At 37.9% G+C, this 16,784-nt stretch overlaps 1 long non-coding RNA gene across 1 annotated transcript; it reads left to right on the top strand.

Annotated features, from left to right (window-relative positions):
* The first annotated feature begins 1,674 nt into the window (after positions 1 to 1,674).
* Positions 1,675 to 2,477, top strand: LOC149609951 (uncharacterized). Its single transcript, XR_016376881.1, has 3 exons — positions 1,675 to 2,085; positions 2,151 to 2,301; positions 2,396 to 2,477. It is a non-coding gene; the product is annotated as an uncharacterized LOC149609951 (long non-coding RNA).
* Positions 2,478 to 16,784: the final 14,307 nt, after the last annotated feature.

Raw genomic sequence — 16,784 nt, forward strand, 5'->3', positions numbered from 1 at the left:
GAGGGTTAGGGATGAAGAGAGAAAGGGACAGAAAGAAAAGGTTTGGAATAATTTCGGTGTTTTTATCTCGAAAACGTCAAAGGAAATCTTCTCCGGAGGCGGATTTCTTTTTCATTTATTTTTTTTTAACTGGGGGAGAGAGAAAGAGAACTGAGGATTGGAGTGGTGTGAATAAAAACTAGTATTTCCCCTCCGCAAAAAGGCATTTTCGGTAAACTGATTCAAACTGTATAGAAGAGTACCTCCGTCTCCCATCTCGCCCAGCTCTTTTTTTTTCCTTTAAATGGACAATCCATATGGATGAAGAGGAATCAATTGTGCACCGAAATCATTCGTTTCCTCCCTTCCCTGAAAGAGGAGAATATCAGGATAGAGAGGAGGAGGAGAAGAAGAAGAGGAAGATAGAGGAGAAACAAAAAGGGATACGCTCGGGATAGACATTACTTCACTCTAACCACATCAATGTTCCGAAGAAACCGTTCATTTTAAAACAACACTCAAAACTTGAATGTTTGAGTCATACATTATGTAACAAACCATAACCCAGGATACACTCCACTTTTTCTTTTAACACAAAACTATCTTAACACGCAGTCTATTAAATGCTTGGCAACTCTCTGCATAATTCCCAACTTAAAGGGCGTTTCTAGAAGCTCACGGGAGATCCACGCCTGCATGCACAAACGGTGGACTCGCTTTCACTTCTTGCACAGCTACCGCTCCCGCAAGCCTCCAGTGGTGCCCTATTCGTACTTAATTTTAATTAAGAGTTGACTATTTGTTTACAACAGGATCATTCATTATAATGATTCGCTCTATGGTTTTAATGGTTCAACACGTAGCTTACAAAACTAAAAAAATAATACTGTTCGCCATATAACAAAGACACGTAAAAAACCTTTTCAAAGAAAGCGATGGGGACGAAGCTAAAAATGTTTCGAGAGAAGATGCGGCTATGGAAGAAACACCGAATGCTTCTTGTACGGTAAAAAGGAGACTATACGGGTATACTTCTTCCTCGAAAACGGAAATCTTGTTTATTTCTTATAGGCCTATAGCCTTTCTATTCGAAAAGCGAGTGAAGGGAAGAGGGATGAGGCAAACGGACAAACTGCATAAGCCCTGATTTCAAGCCAGTTCGCATTGAATTCCAGCAAACCGACTCTATTTATATTTTTATTTCCCGCAACCAACCAGAGCCGGAAGAATATCTAGATCGAGTGTAAAAAGTTTCAGAAACTCTTTTCAACTTGGCACTCAGATTTCACCAAGAATCCAGACCGTGCGTAGTAAAATAGACTAGACAAAAGTTGGAAGTGTTCTCCCGAAGTACCATTAAACACTCTTTTTATCCGTTTCTGCACAGTAAGAAAAGTTTATTCCAAGTTATATTGACTTCCATCAATATTTTAAAACCTTTTCCCTTCCGAATTTTTCCCGAGATACCTATACAGTCGGATAAATATCTAATGAGGTTATTTCCTAGTCAATTATGGTAATTGAGTTTACTTTATAGAATCCAAACAGAAGGCGCCATAAGAATAAAATGTAATATTTTTCAGTGCTGATGCGCTACAGTAATGAAAATGTATTGTTGATATTTCCATAAGAGCGTAAATAGAAGCGAGACCAAGAATGTGATAACTGAATATTTTTTAGGATATGACAATAACTTCCAAATTCGTTCGGTTAAATAAACCCTAGAACAAACACACTATCTCCGTATTTAACTTATTCATCGTGGTAAAGCTGATTTACGCCATCCAAAGATTTTAATCAATGAAACACACAAACGTTTCACAAATCGGAACGCGAGTGACTCACGCTTGACTCCACGAACATTTCATCACGTTTTACCCCTTTTGTTCGTATTTATCAAGGCTTGTTTGCACAAAAACATTACGCCCCAATGATCATAATTTCAATAGCGTCATCGCTGTCGGTGAGGGGCACTTTTTTACAGTACGAACAGCTACCAAAACGGAGATGGAATCTGGTAGGGTGTTAGTGACAAACTGAATAAGCTCGAGTGAAATATACCTTCGGGGGAGTGAGTACACGGCAGAAACCACGGGCGACGATTTGGTAAAAAGGACTCTATATTGGTAGCTTGAAAACTATGTAGAGGGTGAGTATTTTCCTCCTCACAGAGACACCGGGAAAACGCCGCAACCAAAAACAGAGTGCCTCAAATTGAACCAGGGAAAATGTCGCGCGGGGAATAAGGGATATAGGACAGTGAAGATGAGATGGAGGAAAGAGGCTGGACACTCTCTAACTGGATAGTACATCCTAAACGAGGTATGGTAGAACATGTGACATGTCTGAATTCCATATACTTCAAAGTCTAGTTAATAAACTGTGCCCATATGCCAATTTCTTTTTAAAAATATAGGTAGAGAAATATCTAGGACCATTTATGTTACCACCATGTTCTTGTATGGCAGTGTTTTTAGTAAAGTTCCATGTTGAAATTTACATAACAATGATGTTAATTTGATTAAAATCCAGAATAGCCTGTAAGTCAGTGAAAAATCTAAAACATTTCCTAGCCCAAGAAGTCCCTTTTGTTTGAACGGATTTGACTGAAATTAAGTATACAGGTTTAGAATATCCTTCAGGACCCTTTCACTATAAAATTTCATATCAGCAGAGTCCCTTTCACTTTAGTTAATAGATAAAATTAAATATCAGAAGAACGTCTGGAAATGTAGCTAAATCAAGTCTATATTAAATGTGTTTGTTTTTTTCAAATTTATGGGATACGAAAATCTTCAAGGTTACAAATTTAATTAAAATTGGACTGAGATATCCCGAAGGATCCTAAGTGTTTTACTTTTTACATTATGTATACGTAAGTGAGAAGTGGATGAAACACGGAGAATTTACAAAATCACAGAATATGTTTGCAAAAAGAAAATATTTAAGCAATAAGTTTCCACGGCCATAATTGATAATATGTGCAACTCTCTAATATTCAAAACTTTTGGATATTTACTGAAGTTGCCATATTTACGCTTCAATGCAACCACCGAAACCCAAGTCCCTCACCTAATCTTGCATAATTTAGAAGTCTGATCAGCGAAAATTTCAAGTAAGACGTCGCGGGTTGTACGGGTGAAGAGCCGAAACTTAATAAAACTTTTTAATGACATTTATGTGGAAAACGAAGTAAACTAAAGCCTGGCTTTCGCATTCCGAGCCCTTTACCGCGTCTAAGCCGACACCTCTCTTTTAACGGAAACACGAGGCTGGCTGGCGTTTCACGTGTCGAGAAGAGACACCTCTTGGAAAATTTTTATTAGCAAATCGTCTTAATGAAATATTCGAGCGCGTCCGAGTATTAGGCTTAAGGGAAAATGAAAAGAGAAGGGACAGAAAGAGAGACAAGGGTTAATAGAACACAAAAAGAAGGTTAACAGTCTTTGCTTCATAACTACGACCGGTTATATTGTCAAATGGCTATACTTGTCCGCTTGATCTTTGGCGACAGCTTCATTGGATATCCTTAGTTTTGAAACGGAAATACTTCCTTAATCAAAACCTGGTATAACCTACAGTGAAGACAGAAAAGAGGACCCCCAACTTGTCCTAACCTTTGGTTATTTTTAACCTCACGCGGAGAGTCAGTCGGTAAGAGGCAAAAGCCTAAATTCCCAATGCGTTAAACGCTCCAACACCTTCGGGGCAACTAAAACGTTAGTGGACGAACGTTCGAAAGCTAAGGCCACAATTTCCCCTATTCCCCGGTACCAATTTAATTAAGGAAAGTAAAGAAAGTACAAATTACGCCCCGTCGATATGCCATGCCTGTATAAAACTTTGAGAAGGGGGTCGAATTCGGTCTCCCTCGCATAATACCCCCAGCGCGACCTCCCGAATTAGAATAGAAGTGGTATAGGGGAATCGTGGGTATATCTCTCCGCCCGCTAATTTGTCCTTTTTGATCGCCGCGACTGCGACTTCCAACTGTTTATTTCCGGAAAAGTACCTACTGCCATAAGTTAAGATATGTTCCATAAGTATGACACTACCTATACTTCGTAAAGCTAGAGACTTACAGCTCGAAGTAGTTCGCGAACGACAAGCGAGACTTCCAGAACTACACTCGCGGTGGTTAATTTTGCAGGACTTCCATCTTCCTATTTAGTCTGTACTAAGCCTTTGCCAGCGCCTCACCAGGCGTCGCTTTACGAGAATCTATGACCTACGTCACTTCGTGACAATCTCCAGTTTGTAACCAGTGACAAACTTATGGAACATATCTTATGAACTTATGCTAATACTACTACTACCCTATTTAAGGGAAACGTGTCGTAACATCGCTTTTCTCGAGTTCCGCGCCGCCTTACTAATTAGCCTAAATTTATTTCGTAATACGCTTGCGTGGAGTTAAGCTTACTCCATTTTAGCTTTAGGATAAGAGCGTTAAGTTAGCTAAAGCGGACGGATTACACTAATGAAAGACCTATTTTAAGGAATTAATGCAATATTGTCAGCAAGGTAATCCGTTTCATTTATCTTGCTGTTATTTCAAATTGTAATAAACTCCAATTTGATGAACAATAAGTGTTAATTGTGAGTGTTTATAAGGTCTAAATTCAATGTATACGTTCTATTTCAAAGTGTATACCTGTTATATTCAGATGTCAAAAACTACACTTAAAATAGTTTTGATTGACACATAAATTTAGCCACCATACGTTGGTTATATCTTAATTATTTAAATTGAAAGAAAGTTGAAAGAAATTTCCATCAAAACAAAATCAGTTTCGTCATAACAAATCCTAAGTTTAGATTTTACTGCATGTAGTTTGAATGGACCTTAAACCAGAATTGTTTATATTTTAACTGTTTCCATGTAATATATAAAATTATAATTTTTTCCTTACTAACTACTAAGGTTAATTGAAGTCAAAAATCTGTTTCAGATTAAGAAAAAAGCCGTATAATCTTTGTTTAATTACCTTCATCTTTACTATAAAAATCAACAGCCTCTTTAAAAATGGATTTATTAATTTTGTTTTTGCTAACGAGTGGCAAGGAAAAAGATAAAACCCATTTTACAGAAGCTTTGTTAGCAAAAGAATGGTGATGGTGAGCTATTTTTGCTAAAACTAGCGCATCTTTACTTTCTAAACCTTTTAATTATAAACGATTTTAATCTTAAAAAGCCCTTCGGGGCAGAAACTAAAAGCTTAAAGATAATAGACCCTTTCTCCTCTGCTGCAAAAGCTTCTCTATTTCTCACATTTCCTAAAATATTTTAACGTTCCCATGTATTTCTAATCCATTTTCCCCAGAACTACGAATGGCTTTTAAATTATTAAAACTCTTATTAAAGAGAGAAAACGTCCTTCTTTTTAAATTGAAAATTAAAGCTCTACTCCTGTGAATATTGACGAAGGTGACGTCATTACTTAGGCTTTATTGTGGAAAATGTATCTTTAAAAGGTAAGTATAATAAACTGAAATTAAGGGTAGAAAACTTAATTTGCATATTTTGACACCATGTTTAACAACAAGTTTTATGGGAAAGTGGCGCTAGTTACATTTAAAGGTCTGTTCAGTCTACACTAAAATCTTACGTTCATGTCGGTGAAGTCCTTTTGCTCGCATAATATGGGACTCGTTTTAAGTCGTCTGTTCTCACGTCGGAGCAGGGATTTCCCTACTCAGAACGTACCAAAGTGAAATTAACGAGGCGACCGACGTGAACTCTAGTCTGAACGGACCTTAACAAACAACCTCGCAAATTTTGAATTTCCTTCAACTCTAGAATTTTTATTTTTTTCATATTCAAATTAAGGTATAAAATAATGAATATTTCAAATTGAAAACATGAACCCAACAATAATAATAATAAAGAATCATTAGCATACTACCCGCTCGTTAGGCTTCAGTGTGAAGCGTAAATAACCTTTCGGTATAAAATTATCTTGGAAAATTAGTACATCAGTTAGGATAGTACCACCTGACGGAAGCAGAGCAAACTATGAGTGGGACTATAGATTAACGCTTCATCTGGGTCTATTATTGAAGAGCAAATAAAATTTGGCTAATTAGGACTTCTAATTCCCGGTCTCGTAAGATTGCTTAAATTATAACTTGGGGTGTGTTTTCGTAGCACGTAATTCAGACGTTTAAATATTTCACGCACCGGAATATGAAATTAGAAATACAATCGGAACCTTTGTCAATTTCATCCGAACTTGGGTGGGCTAAATTGGAACGTAGACTACTCCCTATAAATAATGCATGATATCTAAGGATTTCATTACTAAATGCCACCCATTTGCTTTAAATAATTGTTCTATTTTTGTGAGTTAAGTGAAAATATAACACCTTTGCTGTAATACTCGACAACTTCCTATTTGATATATTTCTAAACTAAATTAAATGTATTCTATTTGAAGTTCAAAAACCTCAATAAAATCGAAAGCTTCAAGGGTATAAATAAAAACCTTTTTTTTAAATAAGGAAGAAGTTTCCATTTTAAAGATATTCCACACGGGCTACATCCTGAGTTTGAAAATAGAATACCGAGAAAATCCCAAATAACATCTCAAGCAATCTCTTTCGTGAAGGAACCGAACCAACTCTTTTTAAGTCTTTATACATTTTGAAACTAACTTCTATGGAGATCTCCCCATGGATAGCGCGCGGTATAGCGAAGAGTGCAGATAGTCTTATTTATTCCTATGAATTCGGCTAAATGAATAAGGGATAAAAAAGGAAGAGTGCGGCAGCTAGGGCTAAAAGGAGAAAACGAAAAACGGGCGGAATTTCTCCCATTGGCGAATGGAACTGGAATAGATTGTATCAGAAGTATATAATACTTCTATTCGAGAGAAGTACATGCAGGGCAATTGCAACATGATTCTTCCCGACATCAGAATATTTGGAGCAAGGTTACATACGCGATAAATAGTTCCCTCATCATTACTGTATTAGCGCTTAACTATTTGCCAAGGGGCATGCGCTTGTTCATTTTTTGTCCCACGTCAAGACAATCAAGGTTTGTGGGTTGATTGTTGAGGATTTGGTACCAAACAGTTATAGAATTCACCCCACGGTGCGATGCCCATCTGGAGTTTAATGAGCATGAGAGCAAACAAATAGGGTGAGCCTGGGAAGCAAAGTATTAGGAGGATACAGAGTGTCATCCTTCAATTATCCGCTTCTGATTGTATATATAAGGCCGACGGTACACTATTCCTATACTCATAATTGGATTTCCGGAGAAGGCCGACCTCCATTCCACCCCTTTCCTTTTGAAACATGATTGCGGAAGTCCATCCAGCGAAACTACTCGATTCGAATGCTAATTTTGCCCCGGGAACGTATACTTCGTTCCTCCGTAGCTTGCCTTAAAGTAAAGGAACCTTGCATGGGCAACAGCGTCGCTGCCGCAACGAATTCACCGAAAATTACTGGCTTTTACCGAATAACTCCGAATAGGTCTAAAACCCCCACCACATAAAAAAGAGGTCGGATATTCTCTAATAAACGATGAAGGGAGCTTTCACGAATGATAAATAATTAAGCCATCATATCTCCACTTTTAAACCTCAACACGCAGTTTGAGAAATTACACTGGAAAACGAGTAATGCATTAGACTTTAGTTTCTCTCGACAAAATTGAAGGATCTTACGTTAGGAGCGAATTTCAACATGTTTTTTCGGTAAATGTTTTGAACTCTCTATATTCGATCCACCAACTTAAATTAAGGGATAATCTGGGCTAGAATTTTTTCTTTATTAATCAAAGAGTGTATAAAATAATGAATATATCAATTGGAACCATGTTTCTATCTACAATATTAAAGGAGATACAAGGATTAAGTTAAGCTCCAATTTACTGTTTCTTATCCAGTGAATAAATTCAATATTTTTGAAATTAGATAGCAAATTCTATCCCTTATTTCATTCGGAATTTCTTGGACTAATCTCCGATTTTTTCATTGAAAATGTCCAACTCCTCGTTTTGAATTTCTCCCCATCTTTCGTCGCTTTAATTTGACGATGGAGAAGTAGGAAGCCGAGGGAAGTGGGGGTCTAAAAGTTCAGGATTTGAATTAATTTTCATAATTAGGCGTCCAAAACCATCGGGATTATAATTCGCCTCCTACACCATAGCCGGTGTGCCATTCAATTTCGCTAACAAAGCGAAACTGAAAGCGTCCACAAATATACCATCCTAGAACGGCAGCAAAGATTGCCTTCAGGCCGTATTATCATGTCATCCCGGCGTTTACTTTCCCGCTCTTTAAGAGAGCGCGAAGAAAATTCCGAGGTTGCTTTCAACTTTAGAAAACTAAAGGGCGTAACAAAATGGTACGGTAAACGAGAAATTCTACCGCGTATATTGAGGAATGGCTAGTGTTTGCTAAAATGAAGTTTGTTAATAACTGCCTTGCAAAAGATGACCACCCAGTTAAGGAGTTAACTTTTGATGAAGTTTAAATTTAAGGTTGTCTAAAATTAGAAAGAAATGAGTATCGTGGTAATGATTCTAAACTTCGAAAATTAGTCACCCAAATCAATCAAATTATAGGAAATTTCAACTTAAGTAGCACGTATTGTATAAACGTACGTAAAATTTGTAAATGACACATCTTAAAATCCGAAATACAAATTAACTATTTCAACCTCGCAATATACTTATTCAAACGTTCTAAATTTCCACGCATAATAAACACAGAAACAGGACGGCGAATCTCATGTACTTACAAGCTTTAACAACATTTCTACAACAAACAAAAAAATCGTTTTTTGAAAAACTGATCCCTCCGTTGGAAAGAATCACGTAAACAACCTGAACGGTATCATTAGAAGGTTAAGACTATTCGGTGGCAAAACAGAGCCCGAAAACACCACCAAGGGGTTAACGATTTTGTCCGGTATTGGGATCTTTATTTGTACACCGGGAAAAACAGCATTGAGGTTCGAGAGAGTGTGTGTGTGGAGGGACGACACAACGGGGTTTTTTGTGTAGCCAAGCAATAACCGCGACGGTATCAAAATAGGAGGTAACGACCCGGGGTCGCGCTTCCAGGACTATGGTGTGTGCAGCCTGGGCGATTACGGCGTTCCGGCCAATTGAGGTTAGTGTTTCCCCCGAGGAAAACTGTCAATGGCTCCCGACAGAATTGGTCAAATTGAGTTTCTATACTTTTTCCTTTTGTAGAAAGATATTGCTCTTCACGCTTCAACGGACGCGAACCTCACCTTCCCCCCTATCCACCCACACGCTTCTCAACAAATCCTGTCCAATTTTTACAGCTGAACGTAACTAGGTATATAAAGAAATTGAAACACCAAATGAACCATAGGACAAAATATTTTAAAGTGTTTGTATCGATCTTGCGAAGGTCAGATATTCTCACACCATATTACCTACTATCATAACTAGTTATAATTTCTCGCAACAGCCTCTTTGAATCTAAAAATCCACGCTATTTATTAACACTAAAAGCTTATTTTATTTTAGCAATAAAAGTTAACTATTGGGATAGGAGGAAAACAACGTTGTTTAATCTTACATAAAAACGAGTTGTTTTAGTCTCGAACGACACGGACGTGGTATATTTTCATCGGAAAAAGAGTTGAGAAATAACTGCAAAGAAATGTCGAGACAGAATTCCGGAAAACGATGTTTTAGTTCTTTTCTCAGCAGAAACTTTGTGAAATTTGTTGGACTCGAGTTCGGTCGGCGGGAATGCCAAGCAAATTGCTCCGAGAGTAAAAATAGAGGTTTTTGAGCCTTCTCGTAGCTAAGCAACTAAACAACCTACATAAACTAGAGGAATCTGCCGTCAAGAAATGGGCGATTTTTGGTTTTTATCACGAATCACTGAACCCGATGTATTCTAGCTAGACCTACAATTTCAGATCGTATTCGGCCTTTTCTTTTTCAAGAAAAACACGCGTGATCTATGCCAGACGGTAATACCATAAGTTTATAAGACATGTTCCATAAGTATGACACAACCTATATTTCGTAATGCTAGAAATTAAGTCGTGATGCAGTTAACAAATTATTTTGTCCGCAACTTGCAATAACTAAATTAAAATAACTAATCAATTATTAGCATTTCTTGTTCAGTATTTTGCATCACGCGCTACGTATAACCTCTTAACCGATCCTAAAAAAAGAAGAAGAAAAAACTCGAAGAAGATTACTCGACGCCTATAAAACGTTCTTATAAATAAAGAAAAGGTTTTTCAATTTGGGTGTAGCCCAACCACGTAACAACAGTTACTGTACTCGCAAAGAAAGAAGATAGAAAAATACTGGGACGAGAGAAAAAGGGACTGGAAATCAGCTGATAATCCTCTTAAGGAATGAAAAAAATCATTTTCACTTCCTACTTAAGAAGCTACAGTCTAGGAGCAAAGTTCTCCCGCTTATAATCCGAGGAGTGACCAAACAGCTCTTGACGAGAAACGCGTTAAAAACTATAGAGAAAATAGGGAGCTTCCGGATGCAGTCAAGAGAGAGTACGGCAATAGAGTAGCAACTCCACAATAATTTAATACTTCTTTAGGCTTCGATTATTCTAATAATTTTAACGAAAAAAACTTCAGATGGGCATCGCACCGTGCTAGGGTGAATTCTATAACTGTTTGGTACTAAATCCTCAGCAATCAACCCACAAACCTCGTCTCAACATGGGACAAAATTCCAATGCGTCCTAGCTAATAGTTAAGCGCTAATAGAGTAATATGGGGGAACTACTTGTCGCGTATGTGATTCGGTTTAGTAACCTTTGCTCCAAATGTTAATTCTGATGCTGGGGAAGAATCATGTTACAATTACCCCGCTTTGTGCTAGTACACTTTTGTTATTAGGTAAAAATGGACCAAAGCTTCTTTAAATTTGGACATTCAGATTTCATTGCTTCTCAATTGCAACAACGGTTGTTTATTCTCTTTGGCTATACTTTCGAAGAATGTCTGGAAGGAAGGTGGGGGAAGTGGGATGAGGGAATGAGGATCGGGCACGTAGCCAACATAATCAATATATTCTTAGGAATTTTTTGGGTATTTTTTGTTCGTTCCCTATCCACCGTCGAAGGAGATCAAGCGTAGAAAAAAAGGCCCTTCTTCATCCCCTGGTGTAATCCTTCTCAGCCAAGACCAACAAAAAAAACTTTGCCTCGAAACAAGGGACAAGGGGAAAAAAAGCGCCTGTTTCAGAGAGGATCGAGGGCAGCTCAGATCTTCTGCAGGGTCTGCGACAACTACGTAACATTATACATGTATCCTAGATCCTTTCCACCTATAGCTCAAACGCTGCCAAACCCTCAATCGCTCCTTCATCTTCAAATGGTGAAGTCACGCGAAATGAAATGTATTTCCCTAATACGATAAAAACTACAGGGAAGTTTCTTTACCTACTGTATATTCCATAGATTTCGCTGGTAATAAGTAATTTTGGATCGGTGTATAAATTATCAGTAATTGCGTAATTACACAGTCCTTACAAAATTAACATTAACTCATAATTGAAATATGTAAATTGCACTTCAACTTTGGAGAAAGTCTTAAATTAATGCTTGAATCTCAATTTTCACAAATATAGGACTACAGCAATATTTTATGTTAAACAGGGTGTTTCTGTTAAGTCTACCACAAATTAAAGGGTATGTTATTAGGGTACGCACATTTCTAACAATTTAAAAGTACACTTCCTTTTGGTAAAGGTTCTACAGCACTCTATAGATTGAAGGCCATAGAATACTGATATGTCTTACTCCACATGTGTTTATTTCCATGTTTTAGGGGGGCAATAGAGGTGTGGGAGCCCATTTCTCCGAAACTAAATGTTTGACACTTTCCACTCGGTCTGACCTTAACAACAAACCCCTTTAATTTATGGTAGACTTATCAGAAAGACCCTGTAAATTATTCCTATTGCAGTGAATATCAATTTGTGTGGTACTGACGTCGTGCACGACACTCTTCCTGGGTTACAAATATACCGTGAAAAATATGCCCACATTTAACGTGGAAAAAAATCAGTAGTAATAATCGGTTTGTTGAATTATGTCCAAGTTATATATCGGAATAAAGAATTAATTTAAAATATTATATTACAGCGTGAAGGGGTTAATAGGAGACACCGGTCAATTTTTGGTAGAAGTATAATTTTTCATTTCCGCGTAAAATATACGAGCTTAGGGAAAAGGACCTAATTTACTTTTAATGAGAGTTGTTTCTCAACTTTTCTTGGCGCTTACTTCCGAGACAGGAGAGGGAGAGTCCGGTTTATCGGTTTTTGATTGCTTAACCAATGTCCTTTCCCAAAATTTGACCATTTATTAAGCTAAAATATGTTCCCCTTTACTTTCAAGTAAAAACCCTTAATTATATGCAGTTATAATTTCAAGTATTTTTCATTTTTAATATTTTAAACCGGTCAGTCAACTTCTTTCTCAGTACACATCAGAAAACACTCGTTAACACATGGCAAATGCACCTCAAAATATAATTCAAAATGAACTTGCATGCATCGTTATGGTCGTTGTTCAATAACTATAACATCTAATTTAGTAAAGTAAACTAGGTTTATCTCCTATGAAACGTTGCAAATTTCTATAACGAAATACATTATGGTTAAGTCCAATAATTATTTCTATGCCCAACAATAACCCGAGAATGTTCAGGACCGGAAGTCTTTAAAATTCCGCACTGAAAATATTAAGGCAATACATCAATTCCAACCAAAAAGAGTTCCAACAAAAAAGTTCAACGAATAATGATAATCTTATTCGAAAAGCGGATAACTGAAAAAAATAATGTTAAAAACTTTTCTTTCGGCACTAAAGTAGTCCATTAAGTAGGCCATGCATTAAAAAGAGTTGAAAGAAAATTTCCCAAGCCACTCACTTAAAGGTTACGAAAACTTTCATATTACAAAACAGATTTTTAAATGGAAATTTTCACGTTTTCTAATGGTAAATTTTTAAGAAAAGCTATGTTAATAAGTTCAATATAGCTATCAAACTTACGCGAACAGTCACCATTCTCAACTGACTCATAGGCAAAAGTTCTCCATAGATATTTTAAATTTTGTTGGCTTACTTCGGTTTAGAATCGTTTTTAAAAAACCGTTTATATCTCCTAAAAATAGGGTCGTCATCGTCAATACCCAGCGAACAAAGTAAACTGTAAGGGGAGTTTGAAAAAACGAAAAACCACCAGCTTCTTGTAAAACATATTCCCAACGCTTTTGAGCCTGACAAGGAAGTTAACAAGAGGCCAGAAGTACACGCTTGAAAATAAAAAGCGCTAAAATTGGGTGATAAAACAAGAAACAATACGATTAAGTAATATTGTATCTACGTGTGTTAGCGTAACTCTGCATGCAAACAGTCTCATAATGTTAAACCTCATGCAGATTTTGATGAAATTTCGGAGTAAATTTTTCCACCGCTGGATGCCTACCCCTTTTTTGCATCGAAGAAGTGTCTTGAAACTTGGCAGGTGGGTCGGTATCTTGAATTATCATATTGTTGAACTACTTTCACCGAACTTATTATTCGTGCTCCGATCTCTACAAACGCACAGACACACCAACACACTCACACACGTCGTGTCTATAAATGTTCACAGTAGGTAGATAATTATCCCCAAAGCCTAGCGTGGGGTTGCGGAGGCGTGTAGGAACGCGAACCGTCCCTTATTTATCAAAAACTGGGAGAAAATAAGAGAGAAAGGGATGAGAGTAGGTTTGGGAGCGGTGAAAGAGGTGCGTGGGGCATTAAAGAAGGCTCATAGTGAGGAGAATAGGAGATCCATCATAATCCGTTAAGGCTAAAGACCATTGCGTTATAGAGCTCGTTTCTAATTGCGGAGCCCGGAATCTTGATTGATAGCGAGAGTGGCGTAATACCGAGTCTGACCTAGGAGGAACAAACACTCACTAGGAGTGGAAGAGGTCTACTAATAACTACTACTAAGCAGCACTATATTGGATTAGTGTTTTACCCTGATATGAAGGAATAGAATTGAGGACGGAACGTATTTCCGGAATGACGCAACTACTGCCGGGTTCAAACAGATATCTGAGAGGAAGAGAGGCATCGAATAGTTTAATCAAGGAAAAATGGTTAACATAGCCGAATTATCATAATAATAATAGCGCGCTTTTTTCCTAATATTACCAAATATTTACAAATACTGTCAGCTCGATCTTTTCTATTGGGCTTTTGGTCCTTTTTAGAGGCAGTTTAATAAAGAGAGACCTTCCTCCCCTTATGCAAATCCCTCGTGACTAATGCGCACTTGGTCTGACCAGAAAATCTATTGATACACGGAAAAGCATCTATGCGCTTTATATGATATTGGATACGCGAGCATGTAAAGTAATTAAACTTAACTAGTATAGTTTCTAATACGAATATTCTGGCATTTTCTTAAAACCCTCAGTAGCATTTTTGAAAACGACTCCATGAAACCCGAAAGGATAATCACTCTTAGGTTGTTCCAGTTGCTCCTGGAGAAACGACCAAAAGGAAAGGCTCCATGCATGGTTACTCAATGGCACCTGTTTGCAAAGGTTTACCTTTGATTTGTGTTCAAAACTCATCCTGAAACGTCTAGGAAGCGTATTATAAAGGGCAGGGATAACGGACGGACTATAGACACACAGACTACTGGCGCATCGTCCCTGTAATCAGATATTATAGGGCAATCGTCGGACGTTATATAAAAGGAAAGGATATAGAGTGTAAGGGTGAGTGCGTGGGTGAGAGACAAATACGAACAGAGAGAGAGAGAGAGAGAGAGAGAGAGAGAGTGAAAGCGTAATTATCCTTTATTTCCTGTCCCCTTCCGCGTCCGACCCTTAATATAGAAGTACAACGATACGCCGGGCGTTCTTTAACAACCGGGGTAACACTCGCCCCATCGGAATGATACCCAAATGAGTGGTACATCGTCGTAACTACGTAACTTCAGGATTTTAGGTGTTTTGACCAGGTCTTAATATGTCGAATATTGACTGTAAGACTATTTCCGTGACATTCTGAGAAAATATTACTTGATATTTAATTTATTATTCCCAACAGGTATCTGAGAAAGCATAATCCTACCACCCTTTTTGGAACACCCCCATAAATTATACCGTCGCCGAAATTTGCACCACTGGCTATTCTAATTATGTCATAATTCAAGATGGTACGAATTTTTGAAAGGTACTTAGTTTAAATATGCCGTTTAATAATATCTATATTAAATATTACGCCAAGGTCTTTTAGGCATAACCATTTTTCACTTCGTTTCCCTCATACTGTGTTGAACACTTTCTTCTCTATACAATTCTCCCTTGTCCTCTATGTTAGTAAAGAACTGCTCAGCTTCCTTCATTTTCCCACAGGTAACTTTTCAATTAAATAACTGTCCGCAATGACATAACAGATCCTGTATTTCGAAATTTCGGATATATCGCAGTTTCGGAAGTTACGATAGAGTGTTTCGTAAGACTAGGTAGATATAGGGACAAGGTGGAAGGGGGTATCAACGCGGACAATGTACTTGGAAGGCTCACGCGGAGATAACGGGCTCGAGGAAACACCGACGATAACTAATAGCCGTGTTGGGGTCTTACTATTCGACCCTATACTTCCATCTCTCATCGCTTCAAGCTTTTCCTAGAGTTATACCAAGGAGTGGGTGTCGCCAACGATAGCCTGGATACCGAACGAATGCGTTCAAATTGTCTCATTCTTTTTTCCCCCAACACACTGATTCCCAAATGTCTCCTTTCTTGGGATTTTTATTATAGGGATTGAGACTAGGGAATATTCCTACGTTCAAAACCATTGTATTAACCAGACAGAAATTTTATTTTTTAATAATACCCAAGATTAAACGTTTTTAAATTTTATAATTTTAGCAAAAACCTGCTATCTATGTTAATTCACAGAAATCCGTCGAAATTTGCTAAAGCTAGGTTTTATATGTATAAAACCATTTATGATACGACTGCAGCTAATCTGTATATACAACTACAGAAAAAAATATAGTTTTATTTAAAGTTGCTAAAACTAATCATTAATCACAAAGTTAATTTCCCATTTCTAAGTACAGAGAAAGAGAGATTAACCCATCCCATCTGAACCAAACGCAGGCGTCCCCGGTGGCCACGCGACTTAAGTACCATGACAAAAGATATGGTGGAAGGGATGGATGCGGGGGCCCCTAGCTAATATCAACGACGTGACTCACGCGTGGGTTGAAGGGTCCCTTTTTATTGGCGTTTCTAGCGTGGGCCTCCTCATTGTGGAAGATTCATTTCGACAACAACGGGGGACAGAGAGAGAAAGGAGACGAAGGGAGTGAACCCCGCCTGACCTCCTATTTATATAGTTAACCTCGTCGGCAGTAAGAATCGCCGACACGCGCCACCCCTAACGAGCGTGAGGCACCAGACTTGCCTTCCTTAGTCACCGAGTCATCGCCCAAACAGGCCACTTGTAAAGGATCCCTCATACAGACACCGGAAACGAAATCCTAGACGAAGGAAGGGTGATAGGACGGAAATATATCCAGTCCCGGTTTTGGGAAGGGAAATGCTGTAAGGGTCTCTTAGAAACCGTAAACGACACCCTATTTAAGGATGATTGAGACCCATTCGTATAAAGTGTATTTGGATAACAATTCTGGAAACGCTTAGAGTTCATGATTTTGCAGTTTTAACCAAACAATAACTATAGGAGTCTTTGAGCCGAATAAACAGAGGAACTGAAGCATTTTACTATATCATTCATCAATGG

This window comes from Phalangium opilio, unplaced genomic scaffold (assembly GCF_054372755.1).
Source record: "Phalangium opilio isolate 3A_F unplaced genomic scaffold, DU_Popi_V2 ptg000344l_1, whole genome shotgun sequence".
Taxonomy (NCBI): Eukaryota; Metazoa; Arthropoda; class Arachnida; order Opiliones; family Phalangiidae; genus Phalangium; species Phalangium opilio.